The following is a 23,051-nucleotide window of genomic DNA, read 5'->3' as shown; positions in this document are numbered from 1 at the left end:
TAAATAGCCCAGCTGGACACAAACCCCCAATGCTCAGTGTGAAGCCCTGAAGCCCATAAGGGCTCCCCTACAGTCCCTCTATATATATATATATATATATATATATATATATAAACATATATATATATATTTTTTAAATAAAATGCTCTTTATGGGCTACGTGGCACTGCAGGGGAAGCTCCATGCAGCAGAATCTCCGTGCTTACTGAAGCATTTCAACTCTGTTCCCTGTATGCGGGATCTGCTTTAAAGGTCATTAATTAAATGTATAGCCCCAGGAACGTGGCGGTCCCCGGGACTGTGGGGGAGGCCATTCGGCCTCCCCCACTTACTTTAAAACAGTTTTGCCCAGGGGGGTGGTGGTCCCTGGGGCATGGGGGACTGCGGCTCCCCACTCTTATTTGCACATTCACCTCAGGGAGGTGACAGTCCCCTGGGCTCCCATTATACATATGTCGCCATGCCCCAGGGGATGGGGTCTCCGGGGCCAAAGGAGGTCTAGGAGGGGGGTCTGCATGCCCGCCTAGCCCTTAAATATGTTGCCAGGCCTCGGGGGATGGGGTCCATGGGACCAAAGGCACCCCGGAGAGAGGAGCCCCATAACCCCTCTTCTAAAAAATGCAGTCGGCCTGGGGAATAGAGTCCTTGGGACCACAATCAGCCCTGGGGGGGCTATGTGTCCCCTCCCATTAATTTTAATTAGTGGCCCTGGGGAATGGGGTCCTCAGGGTCATAATAGGTTTGGGGACGGGGGCACATGGCCCCCCATCCTCTTTAAAAAATAAAGGCCCAAGGATTCCCAGAGCCAGGTCCTGTGTCTAACCCCCACCGCACATGGCCGAAGGTTACCTCACATAGTTGTGAACGAAAAGCATTTTTCCCAGTAAATCCACATTCCAAGAGGAGTCGTTTTAGTAACCCCAGTACTTTTGCATCCTGAAATTACAGATGCCTGGGATATTGTGTGAAATTAATGATGTAGGAATACCAAATCAGACACAATGATGATTGTATGTTTTTTATTACATGGATTGCTTTCCTGTATAAATACTTCATTTAATTTGCCAATTTTTAATACTCAAGCATTCTCCTATTAATCACTAATGTTCTTCGTGGAAGAGTTGAATTTGAAAACAATCTACGTTTGGTCATACTTTTAACCCTATTAGCAGATGATTTGATTACATGACTGCCATTTCGATGGAACAACAACTCTAATAGCACTGGTTGTCCAATATCCTCTTTCCGTTCATAATATATTTCATAATGTGTTATTTTTGTAGTTCCAGTGTAACAGGAGAAGTTTATGTTTCTATCCTGCATCAGCCCATTCACAGAAGCTATTCTAGTCATGTCTTCTTTAACCCGTTCAATGCGTCAGATGAGTAGGGGCCATCCGACACTACAGTGCACATGTGCATCGGGCAGCCCGGCCGTCCACACACACAGCACTTCAAACCCTCTGGTGAGAGCTCCAGAGGGGTTTCTTTTACAAAGAAACAGCCTCAGGAGATAGGGTAGAGCTCCCCCATCTCCCGAGGCTGTTTCTTTGTTTTCATTGAAATGCCGATCAGCATGCATGTCGAGCTGACGTGCTCCCGATCTGCCCCCCTGGGGGTGCAGCAAGCCCACTAGGAACCAGGGATTACTTTTTTTTTCTCCAAACTTTGGGGTGGGGGTGTGCCCAAATTGGGCTTACCAATGCCCCACCCCACCCACCACAAATATGTAAACAGGCTTTCTGCCCCTCCTGGGGGGGGGCAGATGGGGATTATTACCTCCGATCTGACCCCTGGAGGGCAGAAAGCCCACTAGACACCAGGGAAGAATTTGTTTAAAAAAAAAGAGGGATGGGGTATGGCCATGCCCCCACCCCAAATAAATGGGGACAAAGTATTTTTGCCCTCCTGAAGGGGGAGATGGGGTAATTACCCCGATCGGCCCTAGTGGGGCAGACAGCCCACTAGATGCCAGGGAATTAAAACAAAATAAATATAGAGGGCTGGGGACTGCCCACCACCATGGACTTGGTTGTGCCCCCCCCACCCCAACTGAAAGGGGTAACAGTCTTTCATCCCCCCCCGAGGACTAAAGCATCTCATCTGAATGGCAAGCAAGAGGACATTTGACTCTTTTGGGTTTTGAGTTTACATATTGGCCAAGAGAGCTTGGCTTGCTCCCAATATCATCCCACTTGCAATGGCGAGCGACTGCACTTTTTGGACTTAGGTTTTTCCAAGTGGCAGTATACCCATCAGACCTGACATATCTGAAAACTAAACATCTGGGGGAGTCCACAGTGGTGTGCTTCACATGCACCCCACACCATTTTCTTACCCACAATGCCTTGCAGACCACAGACTTTACCTGAAATCATGCATTTTCCCTATATTTCTGTGATGGAAACTTCTGAAATCTGCATGAACCGACAAACTCCCTACCACCCAGCAATTCCCCATCTGTACTGATGAAATATTCTGCCCCACCTGTGTGGGTTTCCAAAGCAGAGACAGCCTAAAAACGTATGAAACAAAACTGCCCTCCTTTGGTTCCCCCTTATCTCTACTCATTTTTTGGCCCTTCCCTGTCACAGGCACTTGGCCCACCTACAAAAGTGAGGTGTCATTTTTATCAGGAGACCGACTGGAATGCTGGGTGGTAGGAAAGTTCTGCTGGTGCAGTGATCCCACACAGAAATGTGGGGAAAATTTGATTTTTTTAGCTAAACATGAGGTTTGCAGTGGATTCTGTGTAAGAAAACACTGGGGGATCCATGCACGCCACACCTCACTGGACTCCCTCGGGTGTCTAGTGTTCAGAAATGTCTGGGTTTGGTAGGTTTCCCTAGATGGCTGCCGAGCCCGGGACCAGATGCGCAGGAGCCCTCCTTGCAAAAACAGGTCATTTTGTGAAAAATAATTTTGATGTCTCTGTTTTGGGCCCTTTCCTGTCGCGGGCACTAGCCACACAAGTGATGTACCATTTGTATTCCCCTGGGTGTCTAGCTTTCAAACATGTTCAGGTTTGCTGGGTTTCCCTAGGTGCCAGCTGAGCTAGGACCCAAAATCCACAGCAAGGCACATTGCAAAAAAAGGGTCAGTTTTGGATGTAAAAATGTGATGGGTCCACATTGAGTTTTTGGCCGTTTCGTGTCGTGGGCACTCGGCCTATCCTTACAAGTGAGGTACCATTTCTATCTGGAGACTTGGAGGAATGCTGGGTGGAAGGAAGTTCGTGGCTCCCCTCAGATCCAGGAACTTTCCATCACAGAAATGTGAGGAAAATGTGTTTTTTAGACAAATTTGAGGTTTGCAATAGATTCTGGGTAACAGGACCTGGTGATAACTACACAAGTCACTGCATCCTGGATTCCCCTGGGTGTCTAGTTTTCAAAAATTGCAACACAACAAGATGATGGATGGAATGCTGAAACTTTTCAAACACTTATCCCCAGTCACTGACCTGGGTTAAATCCATTGTTCCATGCCACCCCGGTTTCGACCCAGCCATATGCAAATCAGTCTTGACACTGTTCCCCATGGAAACAGTCCAGCCCGAACTGCTAGGCCAGGTCCCCCCTGAACTGGAAACAAGCACCCTGGGTCTGGTTTTGAGGTATTACTTGAATCCAGTGGCACAGTGAGCAAGGGACCCAGGCCTGGGCATACCCTTGCCACTTAGGGCGAGCATAGCAGCACAACAAGATGATGGACAGAGTGCTGAAACTTTTCAAACACTCACCCCCACTCACAGATCTGGGTTAAATCCATTGTTCTTTTGCTTACCATGCCACCCCAGTTTGGACCCATCCATATGCAAATCAGTCTTGACCCTGTTCCCCATTGGAACAGTCCAGACCAGGTCCTCCCTGGACTGGAAACAAGCTTCCTGGGATTGGTTTCCGGGTATCACCCCTCATCAGCCAGACTAGCTTGAATCCAGTTGCACAGTGAACAACGGACCCACATTTGGACATACCCTTCCTACTTAGGTCGAGCATAGCGACACAACAAGATAATAGAAAGAGTGCTGAAACTTTTCAAACACTCACCCCCAGTCGGGGTGGACTGTTCCCATGTACAGGTTTGCTAGGCTTCCCTAGGTGCCGCTGGGTTAGGGCCCAAAATCAACAGCTAAGCACATTGCAAAAAAAGGGTCAGTTATGGATGGAAAATTGTGATGGGTCCACATTGTGGCTGAAAAAGGCGTTTTATGACGTGGACACTACGCCTACTCACAAAAGTGATGTACCATTTGTATTGGGAGACTTGGGGGAATGCTGGGTGGAAGGAAGTTTGTGGCTCCCTGAGATTCCAGAACTTTTCATCACAGAAAAAAAGGGTCAGTTTAAAGAGGGAAAATGTGCTCAGATTCCAGAACTTTCCATCACAGCAAAAAAAAGGTCAGTTAAGAGAGGAAAAATGTGCTGTGTCCACATTGCACTTTGGTCTGTTGCCTGTCATGGGCACTAGGCCACCCTTCACAAGTGAGGTACCATTTTAATCTGATGACATGGAGAACACAGAATCTTAGAACAAGTGATATTACCAATTGTCTTTCTCTGTATTTGCACCTTCCAGATGTAAGACAGTGTGTAAGATAGAAGTCAGTTTGAGAAATGCCCTCTAATTCTCATGCAAGTATGGAGAAACCCAAATTCAGAGATGTGCAAATAACCACTCCTTCTAAACTCCAGATCTGGTGCCAATTTCAAAATACAGAGGTTACCTTGATACCTATTTTTCACTCTTGATATTTTACCAAATGAATTGCTGTATTCCTGGTACATAATGAAAAACCACTGCAAGGTGCAGCTAGTTATTATCTCTGGGTAGCTCGGGTTCTAGGAAAACCTAAAAGCCCTATATATCCCTGCAACCTGAAGAGACCAGTGGACGTAACTGAATATGGCTTTCAAAAATCTGCCATACTTCGAAAAAGTTACAGATGAAAAGATAGACATAAATGGCTGTTTTTTCAGCTAAATTTCAATATTTATTTTTATTTCAAGTGTTACTCTCAATAGAAAAACCTTGAAGAATCTACACAAATGACCCCTTGTTGAATTCATATTTTTTTTACTTTTTAGAAATGTACAGTTTTCCAATATCCACCTTTCGGTTTTATACCAATTTCTGTCACTAACTGGAAGGAGGTTGAAAACACAAAAATAGGAAAGATGGGGTATGTCCCAGTAAAATGCCAAAATTGGGTTGAAAAATTTGGTTTCCTGATTCTAGTCTGCCTGTTCCTGAAAGCTGGGATGATGGTGATTTTAGCACTGCAAACCCTTTCTTGATGTCATTTACAGGGAAAAAACAGATGCTTTCTTCTGTGGCAGCATTTTCCCACTCAGGTACCTGTTTTGGAGGCCTAAATGCTAACTAGCCAAAAAAAAGCTTAGCACAGGAGGAGGAAAAGGCTTAGCAGCGAAGGGGTTAAAGAAATGTGTGTTTTTCTTCTCTGAAAAGCCAAAAGCAGCCTGGAGGGTGGAACCATTTGCTCTCCTATTCAGGCTGCACTTAAAATGTTACCCTCTACCAGCGGTGGCTGCTGCAAATCTCAAGGACAGGGCAGGGAGGACGGGGAAATAAAATAAACATTTTTAAAAAACTTACTGGTGCTGCTGCCACTGCCGTCGCCAACCACCTCACTCCTCTTCTTTCCTGATGTTGTCCCAGCAGTCCCTGGGACACCAGCACAGGCTCCCAATGCAATTGTGGTGCAGACCTCATGCTATACTTAGCATGAGAGCAGCGCTAGGATTGGTCTGAGTGGCTTGGTCTGCCGCTCAGCCGGGTTGGAGAAACCTAAATGCGCATGTCAGTTTGGCTGGCCTAAGATGACCGGCCAAATTGACATGCGCACTTAAGTGCACTCCACTCCAGTCCTCCTCCCCCTTCCCATTGCCCAGCCCGCCGCTCCCTGCAAGAGCCAGCAGCTGAATAATAAAATGATAGTTAAATATTGTTTTATTTTTCAGCTGTTGACTCTTAGCCAGTGGGGGGCGACGCTCCTTTAATATTGCATAGGAGTCCCTCCTGCACCCTATTAAACTATTCTTGAGGTGACAAACAGTTAGCCCAGGAATTCATCGTAAGCGTTTTTAGGTCTGCTGTTAGCCAATAATTTGTGATTTTGCTAAGAGTCTATATATATTATACTTTTAGGTCCTTTCATCAGACCCTCTTCATCCATTTGTCTATTGTGCCATTCACATTTTTCTCCCACCCTCTATAGTATACTGCATGGGGCAATTAAGTCAGCTCACTTCAGCCATTGTCTAACTTCAGTCATTGGCTAACTTCACTGTGAGCGAGGGCATTCTGCTCTTTCACAAAGAGGACTACCGCACAAGTAGTTCCCTTCACTACCAGGGATGTCTATAGCAAAGTATACTGTGTGATGTCAAAAAATATTTTTGGTTTTAGTCTATGTTTTCTAATATTGGTGAGGGCCTGGCAGCTCCTGAAAATTAAGGTTTATCAAAAGCATTAACAAATCCAAAGTGCTGGCATTGAATGCCAGACCGTTTGGCTATGCCAATTCTTGTTTTAAAACATCTTATTAATGGTGGAATTCAGTGCCAGGACACAGTCTTGATTCTGTAGGGCTTTAGTTGTATACACTTGATGGTAGAAAATGTGCTCGTTGTCATTCTAGTAGAAGGGATCACAATGTATGCTCTCGAGATGCCATAGAAATACTGAGTAGTTCATAAGTTTGAAGGCCAATAAGTCTTTCCTGCTATCTCCAGACTGCATTTCTTCTGTACATTGTACGTTGTTTTCACCCCCAAGGGACCAGGCCATCAAGTAATTCGTTTTTTACTTCTAGACTAAAACGTTAATGAATGCTCTGGATTTCACATGTATTGGGTCTGTTTGCCTATTGGTTTTTACAGGGATGGAACTTGGAGGTAAAAGACGCCCTCACACATGTTTGCATAGCAGCCCCCTTACCGTACAGAGCAGGCAAGCTTGGTAGAATTCTGCCCCTAAATGTTTTTGGGAAAAAATGGGGACAATTGCTGCATTTCACAAAACATTTTTTCATCATTTGCTTTCCTTTACCCATTTCATTTTCCCTTCGCCCCGAATTTTCTCCTACTCTCATCCTTTTTCTCAAATCCTCACATTTTTCTAACCACACATCCACGACTTCCTTCCCTTCCTCCTTTCTTCTGATCCTTCATTATTACCAGTGCTCTTTTCTTCACTCCCTCCTTCTTATTGAGTCTTCATTCCTCCTCTACCTTTTTCTCTCACCATCACCGTTTCTTGCTCCCCTCACTTTCTTCCCTTTTCTGTCTTTGCTAATTCTCGTCTTCTCTCTCGTGCTTTCTACTCTTCCAACTTTTCCCCTTTTTATCTTGCTTTTCCATCTCTCTTCTTTCTCAGCCTGCCTCCTCTTTTTCTGCATCTTCTTTCTCTTTCTCTGTTTTCGCCCCTTACACTTCCTCTATGTCTTGTTTAATCTTAAAGGAAAAGACGGGCAGCAACAGACTCTGCCTTTTGGGCCTCTGCTCGAGTGATGTGTGAAGCTGACGACCATGGAGGGTCTGGTCGTAATAAGCAGGCTAGGAGCTGGAACACCTAATGGATATTTGGGGAGGGGTACCAGCAAAAAAGAAAGTGCAGCTATCGATGCTACCTGTAAGCAGAGCCAGGGCCAGACCGGAAACCAAAACAAGCCTTGGCAAAAATGTAGAAATCACTCCACAGTGCAGGAGGCTGAAACTAGAACCATTATGGTCTTCATGGTCCAGTCGTGACAGCTCACCCAGCTCTCAAAACAGCCCACTAGCCTAGGGTGACCAGATTTTGAGGACCAAAAACCGGGACATGTCAGACATAAAAGAAGGACTAAAGACTACTCACTTTGATATCTGGCCCGTCCCGTTTTTTTGCGTAGCTTTGTGAATGTGTGCCTATACATGTGTGTGTGTGTGTGTGTTTATAGACACACACACATGCACAAATATATATATATACACACATGTTCAAGACTACATATATCAATCTAACTAACAAACTCTCATATCCGCGGCTCAAATTAACTCATAATAATACTAAAACTGTACTCATATTTCCTGATACTAATCCATCACTAATTCTTGTTGGGTTCCGGAGTAGCGTGCTACTCGCCAAAAAGCACTTTGATGCCTCGTCAGTGGTAGTAAGCCCTATATAAATACTATTACAATGCAATACAATATATAAAAATATCTATGGATTGACCTCCCACCCTGCACCCCCAACCCACCCACCTTTCTCTGCTCCCCACTCCATCTCTCTGCTCGGAGCAGACAGGGTACTGTGTCGCCTGACAGTAACAGATAAAATACTTTAATTATTTCATACTTTGTAGGCTTCTTTAACTTGCGCTTCCCTTGATGATCTGATCTTTGTCCCAAAAACCAGGACATTTATTCAATGCTATGAACTTTGTCCCAAAAACCGGGACATTCATTTAAAATTGAGACTGGGACAGTCCTCTGAAAACCGGGACTGTCCAGGGAAATCCGGGGCGTCTGGTTACCCTACACTAGCCTGCTGCCTACTGAGAAAAATTGTAAGGCCTTTACATACTCATAAATCCAGGCCCAGCAATGAGTTAAAGATAGGTGTCTCATAAAGAAAACTTTTCATTCAAAACCTATAATGTACCTCTGGACCTTGTCACGATTCTAACGTGATACGCTCGGTGGGGCTGAATAAAACAGTCTCACCTGCTTGTAAGTGGTTCATCTGTGCAAGATGCCTACAACGTCATGGTCTTTGGTTTCTAGAAAGGACGTTTTGCCAGAAACTATTCAATCCTTTGCCATGTACAAATAATCTCAAGTGTCTTGTGGGTAATCAAGCACAATGCCCAAGCAATATTTGCACAGGTGCAACGGCCAGAACTGCCGACTTTGGAGCTGGGAAACCAGGTTCGAGTCTTGGTGTCGGCTGCCTCAACATCCTGTGATTTTGGGCAAATTAGTTACTCTCCTGTGTCTAGAAAACTAAATATGAGTGTGTCCTAGCATAATGTAAGTGGAGCTCATTTAAAGTGCTCCAATACCTTTAGATTGAGCTCGCTTTATAAAAAACTGCAAAAACAAAACAAAAAAACAAGTCTGTCCTGGGTGTAAGTAAGGTCTAAGCTGCCTTACTAAAAGCATACCCTACTCTCCAGACAAGCTAAAGCTGAACATCTCCATTATGCGGTGACTCCTAACGCAAGAGGTCATCTACAGATCAGCTTGAAAGCCTCTTCTGCAACTCTAGCCAGTATCAGAGGTCAATTGGTAAACATCTGCCTACAAACCTAGAGGCAATATCTTAAAGTTCCAGCAGGAAGGAATCCACTGTTCATGTTTCTAAGTTCAATACCATCAAATCCATTGTGTTGCATGAAAATGGCACCAATTGTTCAAGCGTGTAGAAGCAATTCAGTGCGTTGTGTGTCCTATGCAAGGGTCATTACTAATACTAAAAGTTTTCACATTAATCTGGTACAACAACTGACAAATTCTAATGAACTGATCATAGAGCTCAATGCAACTTTCTACCTACTCTATGGTTCTGCACATTAATTTGGAAGGAGCGGAAGGAAGACATCCAGGTATTTGGTGTCTCCTAACGCTTGAAAACGTGATCGCAAGATATTTAAGATCATTTGTGAGGACTTTTTTTAGAATGCTTTGCTAGTTTTTAAATGTGCACTATATTGCTGTTTTTATAAAATATTGTAGAAATTTTTTTAATCATTTAAACTCCTTGTTGCGCTGTATAAAGGTGGTATTTCACACTACTGCTTTTTTGCTGACGGTCATAGTCTCTCATCTCACAGGAGGGCTCTTGTTCAGTGGCAGCTGTGAGTCAGAAGAGAACGGGCGTCTTTACACCATTTTTTTTCACTCTGTACCCGGACCACTATTTTGGGGTTAACGCTCTAGCTCTTTCTGAATCTCTGGCCTATAGGTGCACCAAAGGCAAGTCTGTCTGCGCCCGTCCGCACCAAGACGAGCCTAGAGCCCAGAAACTCTGGTTCTCCCACAAGTAAGAGAGTATTATTACGGTATGACAGGGACACCTTGTATGCTCTTAATCCAGGGATACATAGCTCCTGTGGGAACTCAGTAGATCTTTGCAGCAAGAGTCATATATGTCCGCGATGCAAATGGACTCCTTCGTGTATTGTTGACACAAAGCTGCCGGTGGAAACCAATAAATACACTATTTTGCTGAACAACTGTCGCTCTTTAGGGGCGCATAAACTGGATATTAATCTCCTTTTTGAACAAACACAACCAATTATCTTATTTCTAACCGAAACATGGTTAGATGATAGTTCAGCCCCTGATATTGTAAAAACACTACCGCCAGATTATAAAATCAGTAGACTGGACAGAGCTACTAGGGGTGGTGGTATCGCAATTATTTTTAGAAACACATTCTCGGTTAATACAATACCCCTGACGATTAAGGGGTGTGAGAGCATGTCTTTTTCTGTTAGCATCACCCCCCACTACACAATGTCTGGTGTTCTTGTATACAGGCCCTCGGGGTCATTGGGAGACTTCTTAACATCATTAGCTGAGAATATATCGCAACCAGCCCACACTAAATCTAATTTCACTGTGCTCAGGGATTTTAATCTGCATGTCGAAGAAACAGAGAATGCCTCAGCAAGGCGCTTAGTATCTGACATGAAGGCATGTGATCTAACTCAGTTGATCATTGACCCTACTCATAATAAAGGTCATACTATAGATCTTGTATTTTCTAACACTTGGGAACTAAAATATTTGAGATTCCATAATTTGATTTGGTCGGATCATCATCTAATTGAAATAGAAATAACTGTCCCTAAATACAAGTTAAGGGCTGGTAAATCAACCGTTCACACAAGAAAATGGCATCTATTAAAAGCTATGGACTTCAAGAAGTCCCTTGGAAAGTACAAGCCAGAGAATCTAGGAGACAATATGATTGTGCCTCTAATTAGGGATAATGACAAGCAACAGAATCTAAAAAATATAACACTTTTGTCTCATTCATTCATTAATTGCTTATGCGATAGCCTTGATGGACTCATACCCGTCCAAAATTTAAGTGACAGACCTCAGAGAAATTTGTCACCTTGGTACACTCAACAACTACTTGAACTTAAAAGGAAGTGCAGAAGAGCAGAAAGGAAGTGGAGACTTGATCATGAAGTATCATCGAAAGTAGAATATAGGACTTTGATTCGTACTTACAATAATGAAATTAAGGAAGCACAGACAAAATATTATGCATTAAAAATTGAAGCGGCTAACTCCCCAAAAGAAATTTTTAAATCCCTCAAAGATCTCATTAAGACTCCTGAGAAGCCACGACACATGGAGGATCCACAAGCTCTGGTGGACAATCTAGCAAAAAAAAATCACAAAAAAGTACAGGATATTTATTTATCCTTTTCTAATATTTATACAGGAGAATTTAAGGCTAGAGCACATAAGGTCAAGGAAATAGCAATTTTTGATAATTTTACATCAATTCACAGAGAGGCAGTAACTCAATCTATGGGCTCCATCAAATCAGGTTCACCATTTGGCCCAGCAATGCCTCAGTTCCTCTCCTTGGGCTCATCAATACTAAGCCCGGTGATTGCGGATCTTATTAATTTTTCACTTCAGTCAGGCACAGTCCCAGATCTCTGGAAGCAGGCGATTGTTAAGCCCCTTCTGAAAAAATCTAATCTGGACCCAGAAATTATTAATAATTACCGCCCCATCTCTTTGTTACCCATTATAGCCAAAGTAGCCGAAAGGCATGTACAGGGCCAACTCTCCTTTTTTGTGGAGGAGAATAAAATTCTTCATCCAACATAGATGGGTTTCAGGCCACGACGTGGCACTGAAACTGCATTAGTAGCAATTACTGAAGAAGCCAAATTGCAACTTGACAGAGGGATCGAAACTGCAAACATTCTGTTAGATCTCAGTGCCACATTTGACACGGTAGACTTGGATGTTCTAATGGAAAGGCTACAAGAGGCAGGAATAACTGGTACCGCTCTTGATTGGCTTAATTCCTTTATTAAGGAAAGATCCTATCAGGTACTAGAAAGTTCTTGATATTCCAAACATATTTCAAGTTGCTGTGGAGTTCCGCAAGGTTCATCCCTAAGCCCGTTGCTATTTAATATTTACATGCTTCCACTCGCTGAGATTGTCCAATCATTTGGCTTGAGACTGATTTCCTACGCTGACGACACACAGCTTCTCGTCTCCTTGTCCAGTAAGCAACCGGACTTCAGGACAGCGCTTGGACCCTGCTTATGGGCAGTGGCTGAATGGTTGGCATCCAGTAAACTAAAATTCAACAATGGCAAAACTGAGGTGATGTTCTTTGGACATCACAAGAACCCCTTAGTAGGGTCCACAGTAATAGAGGGGCTAGGTGCTCTTCCACCGCCCAAGGACCTTGTAAAAAGTTTGGGAGTCTGGTTGGACCCCCTCCTGACAATGGCCCAACATGCTAATAGAACAGCTGGAACTTCCTTCGCACTCCTGAGGATGCTCAGTAAGATACTAGCAATTCTGCCTTTTACAGCTAAGAGATTAGTTATCCAGGCCATGATAGGCACCCGGCTTGATTACGGGAATGCCTTATTTACAGGATCTCCCCAATATGTGATAGACAGACTACAGAGGGTCCAGAATGCTGCAGCACGAGCACTTTTGAACATTCCTAAACATCAGTCTGTACGTAAGGGAATATCTTTGCTACATTGGCTTCCTGTCGCCAAAAGAATTCAATTTAAAACCTATGTTATATGTACAGAGCCCTACATAATCTCGGTCCTGAGATGACCTGACCACTAGCCACCTTCTATATACCAGGCAGACAATTGAGATCCTCCTTAGCTAGTCTGGCTAAGGTTCCGAGAGCAAGAAAGGCAAGATGGGGAGAAAGAACCTTGTCCTTTCAAGGAGCAAAATTATGGAACAGTCTGCCGAAGAATATTCGAGCATGCTCACAGGAAGTGACATGCCTTAAAACTTTGAAAACATGGCTATTTAGAGTTTGAAGTATCTGATGTTATGTTTCTTGTGATCTAGTTGTCAGTATAAAGCGCTACGAGGCCTTCGGGCAGATAGTGTCCCACACTGTTCAATGGCTCTCAGAGCCTTGGCTCTGACACTTTGGTCCCCTTTTCACACAGTGATCCAGTATATCCCAAAAGCAACAAATGTGGCCTTTTTGCTGCCTATTTTTGTACTTGCCAATTATGATTCGGACCATCAAACCTCCTAACCCTTGAACCTTTCTGATTCTAATAGAAATGTCATTACAACACCCGAAGTTTATTCTACCCAGTTTCAAAGAGTTAATGATGTTATTGTTGTTAAAAGCAGGAAATATATCCTCGACCTTTCCTATTGGTGACATAAGATTCTTCAACAGGATTTGTGAAATGTAATATTCAAGATCATTCTTGCAAAACATATTTGCTGCTCATTTAGTCTCCTACTCAATGCTTAATTTGAACGGTGGATGCAGCTAGTACCCACCGGAACACATTTTTGGGACCGGCACTTTTCAGGCGTTCAACCAGAGCAACAGGGAGAAAAACACAAACGCAGGGAAGGAAAGAAGAAGCAAAAGATTAAAAAAGAGTGACAAGTGAAGAAAGAAGGGATGAAAAAGAACCTACAAGGGTGAGATAAAGAGGAAGGGGGTGTCTGGTGGTCGATGAAAGAGTCATGAGATAATCAAGCCTACACAGCCTTGGGATTCAACACCCCCAATATTCGTAGCTCCGGCCACAGCGTCCTGTGCAAAACCTTGGCCCCGGGCACTTATTGTTTCACAAATTCAACACTACTCATAATAACACAACACACAGTGAGAGGAAGACATTTTGATTGTTCCATGCATCTTTTCCTCCTTTTTTAGCTTCATCACTGTGGGATATCGATACAGTTATTGCAATGCTGTTATTGAATAATATTCTCCACATTTATTTACCATTACTGTAGCACAGAAAATTGTGAAATCTCTTAGTTCATCGGCATCCTTCGGTCATTCATACAAACAGGCTGATCGATCTGACACATCTCACCTTATTTCCAAAGTAGTTTCCTATTTTCATACACACCCCAAAACCACCTTCTACCATAATAGTTCTTGTGAACTCTGATCAACAAAATCTTTGTGGGCCTCTCGATAAAAAGACCCTGAAGGGCAGATTTATAAAGAGTTCCCATAAAATTACAAGGGGCTGGTGAATCCACACAAGAGTAAACAAATGTCAAAGTCTCCCTATTCATTAAGGGGATATGTACGTTTGGAGTGTGGGGGTTGAGAGAGGATAGGAAGTGGAACGGTAAGGTATCCAAAATCTATCCACATTCATTGGCTTTGCGTGCAGAAATGGTCGCCTTCTGTGAACACAAATCCTCTGTCTCTGCAAGACAAAGGCAAAAATACTCACAGACGTTTAAAAAAGTCCAAATATATATACATATATAAATGTATATGTTATATATATGTAATTATTGTTTATATATACATATATTTGATTGTGATACCCGAGAGTAAACTAAAATCGGAGTGTTGTTTGAGGCACATTAATTGTTGGCTATAATTAGCAACAGCTGTGAGCGAAGATCGAAGTAAGAAGTAGCATGTTTGGCAAATAGCCAAAGTCAAAGACCTGAATTCTTTTTCACTTCCTACCGAAGAGACTGTGACTGCTTTTGTAAACCCCGATGTCTTGCAACGCTAACGGTGTGCTTTTGAAAAGCCCGGTTTCAGTTTCGTTTTGACTCCTCCAGCTCTTGGCTTTTATCAGAGGAATCCAACTACGGTGGGTAAAGCACAAAGAACATATATGAATAAATAAAATAGACGACTCCGTGCAAAACCATCCCAATAGCTTTGTTTGGAAATAAAAAGGTTGGTTTATTTATAATTATCGCAGAGGTAAAAAATTGAAGCGATAATAAATACCCTGCCTGGACAAAAGCAGTTCGGAATCATTGGTCTTCGTGACTGGGCACCCCATGAACTGGGTTTAAGTACGAGTACACATATGTCTTTTAAGAATCATTTTTTAAAGAGTTATATCAATATATTTGACTTAGTTGAAACGGCAAGGAACAAAATAAATAGAACAAACGAAGACCGATGTAGATGTCCCATGGAGAAGTGAAACTTTAAAGAAAACTGGAAATGTGGTTGAAGCCCTAGGACAACGAAATGGATGATTGATTTGGGGATCGCCATATTACTTTTCTGGTTGGATTTACAAGTGTGTGTTCGACCCACTGGCTTGATTTATAAATCTTACCTTCACAGTGGTTCATAGATTCAACCGAATAGGGTTGTTTTAATAGAACCCAGGCATCCTTGTGTTATGGAAATCAAAATATATGAATCTACAAAAAAATACATGATTTTATAAAAAACATTAGAGAGAATATACCCAAGTAGTGAGCTTCTGTGACTTTTGATTTATTTTGCATTTTGAGACATTTTTGGTTTGGGTAATTGTAAGAAATTATGGAAGAAAGGGCAGCTAAAAGAATACAACGTGCTGAACTCACCTTTAGTAGATCAAATGGATCAAATTTGACCACAATGCCACGAGGAGAAGGAGTGCCATCGTCCAAACGAGATATCAAACAACTATATATACAGTTGGAATGACTGATGAAAAAAGAGATCTCAAAAAGTTTGGAAATTATTACTTTAGAAAAATATATACAAATGGAAAGAGTACCAAGGGGATTACGAATTTTTACTCTTCCAAATCATCCTGATACTAGTCCGGAGATGTTAGAAGAAAGGGGTGCAAATAGCATGCACTGTTCGAAACACCTGATGGAGATTATTATCAAATATGCAAAAAAGGATATTTTTAATTTAAGAGAGAACATTAAAGAAGTGGAGTTGAGATTACAGGCATTAGATCAGGATGAAAAACAAGAAAAGCTTTAAAAAAACGCTCAATACGACTCTGGACAAGTATGAAAATCAAATAGAAGAGCGAAAGAGGACCAAATTCTTGAGAGATGAAAGAGACTATGCAACAGGTTGCATCTTGACTTTCGCCAAAAGGTTTGATATTTTGAAGCAACAGGTACACATTGGTGCAATTCATTTAGAGGACGTGGAAGGTACGGAAAACAGTGGATTTGAGACTGACCATAGTGAAGGAGAAGGACCAAGCACGAGTGTAAAAAAGACCACTTTTTTAGATGAAATGAAACTGGTGTATCTAGACCAGAAAACACCAAGGACCAGAGGAAGAGGCAGGGGTCGAGGAGGAGCAAAAACAAAAGTAACAAAAGATACCGGAAAACTAGGAGTACAAGAAAGAGGAAAAGTTTACACACTACGCAGCATGAGGAACTGAAGGAAGAAAAGGATGAAAATGTGATTGTAAATCTGTCAAGTTATCAACTAACGAACATTGAGAAGAGTGTGTTACAAAAAGGTTTAAGCTTCTGTCCAGAAAAACATTATGATTGTGTACAAACAAGGATTGATCTATATAAATTTGTGCGCAAATTGAAATTGGCCAAATATTTTACAAAAATGAATAATATCAACTCAATAGGGCAAATGGAAGTGAACGATGAACAGAATGTGACAATGGAATCAATAGAAGAGAGTTGGAAATCAAATATGATAATTGAGCAAAAAACTGATTTGAAAACGGCTTATGACATATTGCATAATTTGGAGGATGACATGATGTCAGAAACAAAGGTACTTGCGACATTGGGAATTGATTATGAACAACGGGACAGCACAAACTTTAAACCTATATCCAAATACTGTCCAGTATTAGCACCGGGAAACAAGATTGACATCTTTCATGATTTGGTTGTGATGGGTTTGGAGAAAATACAATATGATGGAAACAAAAAAGCACATGAAAATCTAACAAAAGAACAATGAGAGGCTTTGAAAAACGTCATGGCAAATCAGGACATAGTGATAAAACCGGCGGATAAAGGAGGAAGTATAGTGATTTGGGATAAAAAGGACTATTTAGAGGAGGCATACAAACAACTTGGGGAAGAAACTAACTATCAAAAATTGACAAAGAATCCCATGAATACTTTAGTTTTGGAAGTGAATAAAAGGTTCAAAAAGTGGTGTGTAGAAGGTTTGATTAGTAGAGAAGAACTGAACTTTATGAGAAATGACAATCCAATGATGCCCACTCTGTATTTCCTACCAAAAATTCATAAGACTTTGAAGAAACCCCTAGGGAGACCGATTATCTCTAGCCCTGGTTCATTATACGAAAAAATATCTGCATATGAAGATTACTTCTTGGCCCCAATGATAACGGACCTCAATTCATATATCAAAGATTCAGGTGACTTTATAAGATGTTTAGAAGGTATAACATGGCAGGAGAATTACATATTAATCACCACTGATGTTGTGTCTCTTTACACCTCAATATCACATGATATAGGTATGAAGGCGGTTAAATATTTTTTACAACAGAGAAATATTCACTTCTTGAAACATTCGGAAATGCTAGCAGAAATGATAGAAATATGCCTGCACAATAATGTTTTCATTTTCAACCATGATATTTATCAACAAATTTGTGGGACAGCTATGGGGGTATCATTTTCTCCAAGCTATGCAAACTTAACCATGGGATGGTTGGAAAAGACCATAGCTTGGGGAGAAGAAAATGAATGCTACATGGAACATGTCCCATTTTGGTTGAGGTATATAGATGACCTATTCCTAATCTGGAGTGGTATGTAAAATCTGTTTGTGGAGTTCTTTGACAAATTAAATAGCAACAACATAGGACTCCGATTTACATATAAAATGAGAAAGGCTTCTATAGAATTTCTGGATGTTGAGGTATATATGAAAGAAAACTCACTTCAAACTACGTTATATCAAAAACCTACAGCCACAAACAGTATTCTACATGGTTCAAGTTTTCATCCTAGGTCACTTCTTAAGAGTATCCCATACGGGGAGTTCATTAGGATAAAAAGGAATTGTTCCGATGTAGAAGATATGGAGTTGAAATATCAGGAAATGGAAGCTAGGTTTTTATCTAGAGGATATAAGATCAGAGATGTAAAGCAAGGACAACAAAAAGCAAGGCAGAAATCTAGAAAGGAAATCTTGGTACAAGCGGATAATGAGAGGAGAAAAGAACAAGATAATGAGATGCGCTTGATTCTGGATTACAGTAAGGAGAATACACAAATTTTGAATGTTCTGAACAGACACTGGCATCTGATCAAAAAAGACATAGATATTGGTCAGAGAGTAGGTGAACGTCCTAACATAACATACAGAAAAGCACCATTGTTGCAAGACAAGCTAGTGAAAAGTCATTTTGAATCACCACTATCATCTAATTGGCTAACAACCCCACAAAAGAGTTTCTTCTGTTGCAATAAATGCAAAGCATGTCAAATTGGTACAGACAGAAAACAAATAGAAGATCCCTAAGGTAGAGCCTTCACAATTGATGAAAGAATCACATGTGACACCACATTTGTGGTATATGTGATAGAATGTCGCTGTGGTATGAGGTATGTATGTAGTACTATCTGTCCTCTAAAAACGCGAGTTTTAGAACACATAAGAGCAGTCCAAAATGATGATAGTAATTATGCGATGACTAAACACTTGAAAAATCATGTGGGAGCGGATTGGCTCCACGTGAGCTTCTCTGGGATAGGGGTGGTAAAAAAACATGAAAGAGGAGGTGATAGAGTTCTAAAGCTGAGACGTTTAGAATCAAGGCTTATAATCAGATTACGAACGAAGACCCCCTATGGGATTAATGGGGTTGAGGAGCTTTACTGTCATCTGTAAGGTGTGTCAAAATTTCCCAATCAGGAAGAGACAAAATGGTATTTGTATTTGACTCAATGTGTACACACAAATATTGATATGTTTTGAGACAAATATGTTTTACATCATAGGGAAGGTAAAATGCTGGTCAGAGAAAAGAAAGGAGGTAGAATAATAATAATATAAATAAATGGATAATGATAGTGTAAAGAGGGAAATCCTCTCAATACGAGTTGAGTAAGAAAATAAGAGATTTTTTCCCTGCAATAGTCTTGAAGAAGTCCAGATAATACGAAAGTAAATTTCAAAAGTGCTTAACAATTTGTATTGAGAATAAGGTATACATAACATACACATAAATGCATATCCTTTGCCTCTGACGTGATGTTGTTTCTTTCCTTTCTTTCTTTCCTTTCCAAGTACTGAGACAATACAAAATCTCAGAGTATATATCTACAAATCCCCAGAAAAATGTTAGATTTTGTATCTAAAAAAATGTGAGAGCTTGTATGTAAAAAGGAAAGGTCAACAGTTAACAATAATAGCTATTTGGTTTTAACAGTTTACATTTTTTGAATATGTGTTACATTTGTTCAGTTCATATTTTGTTGGATTATTGGAGTAGTGGGATGTAAAAAAGATTTTTTGGTATTATCACAGGGTGATTTGTAAATAATGAGAAAATGTGTTATAACTACATCTCCCAGAATGCCCCATAATGGCAGAAACTAGGAGAAACTATAAATGGAGTGGTAAATGGACCACTCACTCACCGTGATCAAGACCTTTGGTGGTTGAAACGTGTTGGTGTAGTTTGGGATATTCATCTCTTTTGTAAGAATAAATCAACAAACACAAGGTTTCCTGTGTGTGCCGTGTTTGACCTCGTGTTGCTTGGTGGAAAAATATTTCACAGTGCTGGCCCATCACTGACATTGAGCACCAACTTAATAGAGCGCGCTTTGATGGGGGCCATTTGGAGGGCAAAAAAAATAAATATATATATATATATATATATACAATTATTATTTTGTTTACCTCTTTTTCAAAGAAGGCAAATAATTTTTGTGGAGCAGGTTGGGGATCCATGTATATTCCAACCTCAGTGGTTGCCTGTTGAACATGGATTGGATGACGGCTCACCTCAGCTAGTTTTGGACCATCTTCAGACTAGTGTTGTTATTGTCTACTTTGGGATTTTCCAGCAATGAGACCTAATCCCGTCTTCGACCTTGTCTCTTCTCTGAGCCATTCTGGATGCTGGTTCCATGAAGCCTTTTCCACCGCCACAGAGTCCAGGACATTTGCCATGATCCTTATACTTCAAGTGAGAGCTACAATTCCAGCTTTAACAGTTCTGATACAACTTGATCTTCAGGCATTTTGCATCATTTTGGTGCTGCATGCTTTTTGGCACATGTGGGCCCTTCAGTGGAACTTTCAGCTGCATTGTGATGCATCACAGATTAGATAAAGCTGTAAAATGTGACACTGGACCTACAGTGGTTGTCAGATGCTAACCTGATGTATGGCAGGGCTGTTCTTCACACCTTCTCTTCCAGAAGTATTGATGGTGACTGGCTCGTCCCATATAGGTTGGGCAGTCAAGCTGGACAAAGTTAAGCTCAGAGGCCGCTGCACTCCCCTAAACCAGAACCATTACATCAGTCTTTGGAGCTGTGTACCATGCCCCTTGCTCTCGATCTCTTTCATCCGTCTTTTACGAGAAGATTGATTCAGGAGTTGACAGACGTGACCGCTATGTGGTACTGCAGCATGCATGGTGGAGTCAGGCTATAAGACTGTGGCAGTGGCTGAAACTACACAGGGTCTCCCTGACTGTGAAACATCTGGAAGGTCATCTCAACATAAAGGTAGACCCGCTCATCTGGAATTCCTTTCCTGGTCACAGGAGGCATCTGTGTCCGGAAGTAATTCAGTATCATCACCCAGTAAGCTGTGCCTCCTGAAGATCAATTCACTACCTCTTAAAACCATTCAATGTCTGGCTTTTTGTGCTCTAGAATTTCCATCTCAAATGTATCTAGGAGAAGGAGTTCCCCTTCAGTTCCAGCCTCCTATATGCATTTCCACTTCAGCCACTGATCCTGCTGGTCATGAAGAAAGTAATGTTGAGACCACCCACAGCTGATTCTAGTGGTGCCAGATTAAGCCTGAAATTTTAGTACTCTAATTCTAAGCATCACCCCTCCTTTTCAGCTTTTTGTTCCGGAGGATCTGCTGCCCAAGCAAGAAAGTAGGGTTCTGCAACTCAACCTCCACAATGTACACCTCCGTGCATGGAGATAGAACCAGCTAGGAGGTTTTGGTCTTCTGTCTGAGATTGTGGATGTCATTTTGGCTTCTCACTATCCTCCCAGAAAGTCTTATCTAATAAGACATTATGGTGGTTACCTCCAATGGCAGATTCATCATCCTAAAAATATCGCGAGCTGTCAGAGTGCACCTTTCCACATCAGCATTGCTCAACTGAAGGATGATGTCACACACGGACCCGGTGGTATAACAAAGGTCCCTGCAGCCCCCACGGTGAGGGGCAGGGGCCAGGGCTCCAGGGGGCCCTCCCAGCACAGTACCCTGGCCTGAGAGCTCCTTGGTGAGTCTGGAGTGGGACCCTTCCATGTACTTTGCAGAGGCCCCCCTCAAATTTTGTTACGTCACTGCACGGACCTGGACTGTACCCTGTGTCTGCACTCCTTCACTCTGAAAAGGACATGCAACATGAGGAAGGAGCGAAATTCTTTTGCAGTCTTCAGGGACTAGGCTGCGCAATGACACCGTCAAAATCTTGTCCACATCCCACCAGTTCGTGCACACATTTAAAATGGCCATATTCGAATTTGCCTGTGGAATGCTTTTAGTGATGTCCTGGCCTTTGCACAAGTGCACAAATCACTAGTGTGGATGTAAAACGCACAACTAGTCAGTTCATCTTGTCCTAGGACTGACTTCTCTGGAGATGTAATTATGCATTAAATGCTCTATGAAGCTCTATGAAGTTTCAATAGATAGTTATCTCAAGTAACTATAACTCGTGCCTTAAGGAAAATATAACTCATGTCCTCGCCATGCAATACTAATTACCTCACATATTACTTCACTTATGACATCTTCTAAGACATCACTGATATTATCACTGCAACATTTTCAATTAATTTACTGATCAGAAAACAGTGTGAGTTATAGTTACCTTAGGGTAAACATAATTTCTGTGGTTTATTGAGTATAAAACATTACTTAGTTACTGAACATTTCATCTATCTATAACGTTACTTTAACTTTTGTTTTTTTCAGTGAATATATATATTTATGTCTATGCATATCTTCAAAGTACATAAATCTGCAGTGAAGAATAGTAAATTTCTTCTGTATATGCACTTACCTTTCGGTATTTTGGTCCTCGATACCTTGTAAACGGTATCAATGTGTCACAATATTCCTGTGCTAAATATTCCAGCTTACAGTCCTTTATGACCTTGACAGGATCTTTTCTCAGCTCTCCCTCTTGGGACTGGGAGCTATTATTCTAGTACGTTCTATAAATAATTGAAGTGTTAATTATGTTTCAGTGGGGTGGCTAGCTGTTGTACTTGCCTGTAAACGCTAGTGTGTTTTATTACTCAGGGTGAAATATAGACTCCTCGTTCATTACTTAATTGGGAAACGCTGCAAAGTAAAAGCTAACCTATATATTTATCTATTGTTTGATTTATTGTTGGTACCATGCATACAATGTATGGTGTTGTAACATAACCATTGGTTTTCCCAGTACTTGCCATTGTAAACGCAACACCAGATCTTCATAAGAATTGAAAACCCCACTTCTTCAACTCGAAATGGGGGAAGTGGTCTAAAAAACCTTTATCCCTCTGAACCTACGGAATGTAACAGCCTTTCCTCTATTTCTGTGTAGCCATTCTATTGCTTCAGATATCGAGACGTGTTAATAATGTGGGTGATGTGTGAGAGTTTATTACACACATTTAACAGAGAATTAAATTTGTGTTTACATTTCATGCAACATCCATAAAAATTGTCTTTCAGTTCAAAACAGGTGACCGCATATATGAGAAAATGGAGGGTGTCACAGAGATTCTTTGCAGTAATATTAGTGAGCTGCTGCTGTGTTACAACGTCACTATCTCTCAATATTAGACGTAAAATACATTTAAAATTTGAATGTGCCTGTGC

The 23,051-nt window shown here is 41.5% G+C and overlaps 1 protein-coding gene across 1 annotated transcript in view; it reads left to right on the top strand.

Moving 5' to 3' along the window:
- Positions 1-23,051, top strand: part of SLC38A1 (solute carrier family 38 member 1) — a 412,157-nt gene that overhangs the window by 180,703 nt on the left and 208,403 nt on the right. The window lies entirely within an intron of this gene.

This window comes from Pleurodeles waltl, chromosome 4_1, assembly GCF_031143425.1.
Source record: "Pleurodeles waltl isolate 20211129_DDA chromosome 4_1, aPleWal1.hap1.20221129, whole genome shotgun sequence".
NCBI lineage: Eukaryota > Metazoa > Chordata > Amphibia > Caudata > Salamandridae > Pleurodeles > Pleurodeles waltl.
The sequence above is the reverse complement of the archived record's forward strand: the minus strand, read 5'-3'. Positions and strand labels throughout refer to the sequence as shown.